Source organism: Neopelma chrysocephalum, unplaced genomic scaffold (genome assembly GCF_003984885.1).
Source record: "Neopelma chrysocephalum unplaced genomic scaffold, ASM398488v2 Primary Assembly neopelma1_84, whole genome shotgun sequence".
NCBI classification, from domain to species: domain Eukaryota; kingdom Metazoa; phylum Chordata; class Aves; order Passeriformes; family Pipridae; genus Neopelma; species Neopelma chrysocephalum.
The window spans coordinates 4723525-4728542 of NW_020897746.1; positions in this window are offsets into that span (position 1 = coordinate 4723525).

The following is a 5018-nucleotide window of genomic DNA, read 5'->3' on the forward strand; positions in this document are numbered from 1 at the left end:
GGAGCCTTAACGAGCTCCCTCGACCCCAACGTCAGCCTGAGGGGTGCTCAGCAGCCGGGGCTCCCGCGCCGTGGGCAGGTATTTGCCGGTCAGGTTTGTCCTGATCGGCTCCATTCCTGCCGGGGCGGTGGCACAGGCCGTGTGCGTGGGCGGGAGCGCCGGGATGCGCCGTGGGGATGCAGCACGGAGCCGGAGCCGGAGCCGGCGGGGACAGCTGGTGGAGAATCCCCTCACCTCCTTCCTCATCACCCATGGAGCAGCGTGCCCAGCTCAGCCATGACTGCTGAGATCACTGGGAAGGCCTGTGGGGTATCCCAGGCCCCACAGACATCATCTGGGAGAGAAGGCTTGTGTATTTGAAGCACCGTGCCTCTGGCTTGCTGGAGAAGGTGGTGGATGCTCTGAGTCTGGGGATACTGAGGCAGAAGCAGCAGACAAGGTTTGTCTTGGGTTGTGCAAGAAGCCAAGGGTTAAATATGGCAATTAACCCTCCCCAGGCTCCTCTGCTTCTGCCCCCAGCTGCTAGAGGAGCTAGACCCCACAGGGAGCTTATGCTGGGGGAAGAAAGCACAGAGGCTGGGGGCTTTCCAGCCCTGCTGTAACCCTTCGTGCCCCTGCTGATGGATCCCAGGAGCTGCAGCACGGATGTGGAGCAGTCGATGTCAGGACAGGCCTGGATATCGGGATCCCACTGCCCTCATCACAGCCCCGGAGGAGCTGTGCAGAGGACACGGCTCTGCTGCAAGATGAGCTGCAGCGTTTCCCTTCGAGACATGCAGCTCCTCCAGATCCCTGCCTGCTCTGCCACATCCGCCGGCAGCCGCCCAGGGACGGGAACGGGAGGAGGATGCACTCATCCCGGATCCATCTCTTTTAGCATCGTTCCCACCGCTGAAGGTACATGTCTCAAGGTGGAGCCAGAAATAGCGCGGCTCGGCGCTGCATCGCGGCTGGCAGGGCTGCAGGCTTGGCAGGGGGACAGGCACCGACTGCAGCAGTGGGAACTTTCCAGGCAGCGCCTGCAGGAGCGGCCAGTGCGGAGATGGAGCCATTTCTGTGCAGAGCCAGCCCAGGGACTGCGGCTCAGCCCCTCTCGGCCCTGGGGTTGGTGCTGACACAGGGGACCAGCACAGAGCAGGAGGGGACAGGACTAATAGAGGTATCTCCTGCAGGAGGGTGACTGGGATCACATCCCACCTGAGCTGGGACACAGGTCTGGGCTCTGCCACTGATTTGCTGTAGAACTTGGGCAAGTGGCTGCACCCTCTCCCTGCTCCATGACCCAGGAGCAGCAGGTATCCCCCACAATCCAGCTTCACTCAGGGCCCAAGGCTTGACCCTGGAGGATTCCCAGTCTCCAAGGAGCTGGGGGTTTTCTGGCAGCTCCTAAATCTCAGCCAGGCTCTGCAACCTGCTGGGCGACTGCTCCCCAGCCCTGACCCTCTGCCGAGCTCTCCACAGCTGCCGGCACAGCCCGGGACCACAGGGCTCACCGGGAAGCCTGAACAATGCCGACGAGCTGAGATCATTCCTCCCAGCTGATTATTTGCTCAAAAATATTTCTGAGCTCAGGCCTCCTCGGGGAAAACACTCCCAAACACCCGGCAAAAAGCTGCTGAGTCTGGAGGAACCACACACCCCGCTCGCTCAGCCGAGACACCCCCCCCTCCGATGACAAGCCCTGGCGTCAGAGGGATTGAGGCCAAAGTCGGCTGTTTGATCTCCCCCTCGGCTGGGGAAGCCGAATTTCAGGCCCTCTCGGGGCTTTCACCACTTCCCTGTAGCGGTTTCCTGCCATGATGGGAGTGCAGGAATTTTTGAGAGGTGAGTCAGAGGCTGCAATGAGAACCACCTGGCTGGGGCTGGCCTGGGAGGCTTGATCCCCATCCAGAGGTGATCCCTTCTGTGAGGCTGGATGCCTGCGGGCAGCATTCCCAGCGTGGAATTACTTATGAGGGGCACAGCATCCCACCGCAGCCCTCAACTTCTGGCCTGGGAAAGAAGGAGAGGGATTTGCTGCCTGAGTTCCCACAGCTCCTCTTTCCTTGCCAGGCACGCTCCAGCCACCCCACCCGGGCTCCAGGGAGAAACTTGGTTAAGAATAAAGAGCAAAACCTCATCCGGCTCTGCAGGAAACTGCCTGCAATGGCCGTCCCACCCCACGGAACTGCCCCAGAGCAGCGCCGAGGCCTGGCTTTCCCTGGGGAGCAATGCAGGCCTTGGCAGAGCTGAGAACTGCCCTCCCTGGTTGCTGAAATTCAACATATAAACCGAGTTCCTGGTAAAGGAACCTCCCAGGTTTTCCCTGCTGGGCTATTAAAGCTCCATGACCCCCTGCCCACTCTCCCCCTCCAGCATTGCTCAAACCCCTCTGTGCAGAGAATAACTGCGTGGTGTCCAGAGAGTGAGACTGAGCCGGGATAAGCCTTTGGAAAGGAGCTAAACCTGCTCAAAGCCGGCGCTGTTCCCTGACCCGCCCTCCTAATCCTGCCCAGCTCATAATGGAATAATAAAGGGCTGCACAGCCTCGCTCTCTACCGCGCTGTGGGGGAGGTTCCTGCTGCCTCTGTACATGCCAGGAGCTGGGATATTAATTACTCCCTAAGTAAACAGAATTGCTCCTTTCTTCTCCTTTGCCTGGCTGTAAAACCGAGCGTGACCTTCAGCCCGCAGAGAAATCAGAGTCGTTCCCTTTTCCAGGAGAAAGGCTGGTTGTGGCAGTGATAACAGCGTGATCTCTGCCCGCCACCCTTCCCCGGGCTCCTCGGGGGCTGATCCCAACCCTGCACCTCCAACAGCCATCCTGGTGGGACCCCCAGGCTGCTGGGCCTTCCCCCTTTAAGGGATGAAGCTGCTGATTCACCGAGGGGGAATCTCAGGAACACAGGGCGGGATGATTTTGGGACACCAGGCCCCTCCAAGGTGTGTCTTGCTGTGCCAGGGGCTGCCCTGCAGCAGAACAAACAAACTTGTTGCATCTCAGCCTCAGCAGCTGGGAAAGAGCACAGGGAAGTGACAATGCCAGTGGGATCCACCCCAATGGCTGGGAGGGCTCGGAGAACCCCACAGGGCAGCAGGAATGAGGGCAGGAGGAGGGTGCTCAGGGACCTGGAGGGCAAAGCAGAGGCTGAGGGCACTCAGAGGCCACAGCATGATCCCTGAGCTGAGGCTGCCGAGCGAGGATCCAGCTGGGAAGGGGTTAAACAGCCCTTCCTTCTCCACACACCTGATTTCCAGGCAGCCAGGAGGGAAGGGCTTTAAAAGAGAAGGGCAGGAGGGGATCTCTGGGGGGTTGTGTGTTCTGTAGGGGTGTTTTAACAGGTCCCCTGCAGTGCCAGGGTTCCTTCCCACCCTTGTTCCCTCCTGTTTGAGTGTCCCTGCAGGAGAATGCCCCTGCTCCCCTGGGAGCTGCCATTTCTCCAGTGGGTGCAGGAGGGAAGCAGCCAACTTGTTACCTCGCAGAAACAATCTGGCTCCCCCCAGATTTTTTTCCTTGGCTCCTTTGGAAGGACAGAGCCAGCCATCCGTGAGGAGGTTGGGGCTGTAGCGAGGGTGCTGTGACTGTTGTGAGCAGCTGCTGATAACACACCTCTGTGTGTGGGGCCGGGGGGAGCCTGGCCTGGGGTGCCCACGGGGGGGGGTACTGGGCTGACTGGCAAATGGATGCTGCGGATTCATCCCAGGATTATTCCAGCCTGAAGGCCCGATCAAAACCCCACGCCTGGCTGTGCTGCCTCCTCGGAGTGAGCTCGGGCAGCTGATGCTGTCAGCTCCCGCCTTGTCTTGGGAACAAGCTGGGATGTGGGAGTCGAGCTGGAATAGCCCCTGCTCTGCCCAGGCATGAAGGACCCGCAGGGGACACGGGAGGAGGGAGATGTGGGGATGGAAACACCACAGGGACAGGTGACATGTCACCAGGTGTGGTGAAGGGAGATGAAACTTTCCATCCTGGTGCTTGGGCAGCGCAGCGGTGCCATATGGAGGGGACACAGGCAATTCCGTCTCGTTTGCACGGAGGACGTTGGAGAGGGACAACCTTTAATGAAGTGTTCAGCGGAAGGGGAATGATGGCAATGCTGCAGCTCCCAGCTGAGCATGAAATGTTTGTGACAGGGAGTCGTTGCCAGAGGCACTGCTGCCGTCACACACCCGGCCCCATGCGCCAGAGCAGCCCGGGGAGCCACTGAGTCATGGAATGTCCATCCTCCGCGGCCCGAATGAAGCCCACCAGGCTTCCTCCTCCTTCCCTGCTCCCAGCTATAACGACACAGGCCACGGGATGATGATCTCTCACAGCGACTTAGGAAACTGCCAGGAAAAACCTCTCCCCTCCATGGGGAACCCAGCGACGGGGGCAGTTCTGGTGGTGAAATAAATGCTGTTTGCCTTCCCTGCAATGTATAATTTCTGTGAGATATCCTCATTTCTGCTGCTTTGTTGGGTGCTCTGAGTCATCCTGACCATAGGGGGATGGATCCTGATGGCGGTGTCACTTCCCCTCGCTTTCCCAGCTCCTGAGGCTGAGATACATATCATATATATATATATAAATAAATAAAAATATATACATGTATATATATTTGTTCAGCCAAGTTTCACCTCCTTCCTATACATACATATTATATACATATATATTATATACATATATAACATAGCATATATACCATATGATATACATATTATATACATATATAATACATAATTTTTATATATAATACATGTTGTTGTATTTATATATTTATATTTATAAGCACGCTCTTAGTGCCTGGAAAGGTCAGCACAGTGCTCTGCTGGACAGGTTGGAGCTGAACTTTTCTGCTTAGCTAAGCCGTTTAGTCCCTGGACTTGAGAGGGACTTTGTCCCTATTCCCCAGAAGCCATCGGAGCGCCTGATAGCGAGTGTTCCCTTGGGAAGCGGTGCAGGACGGGGGCTGGATCCGGCGGGGCGGGCGGGTCCTCCCGCCGCGCCCGCCATAGAGCGCGGCCAGAGCGCCGCCGCCGCGCTTCCGTTTCCCCCG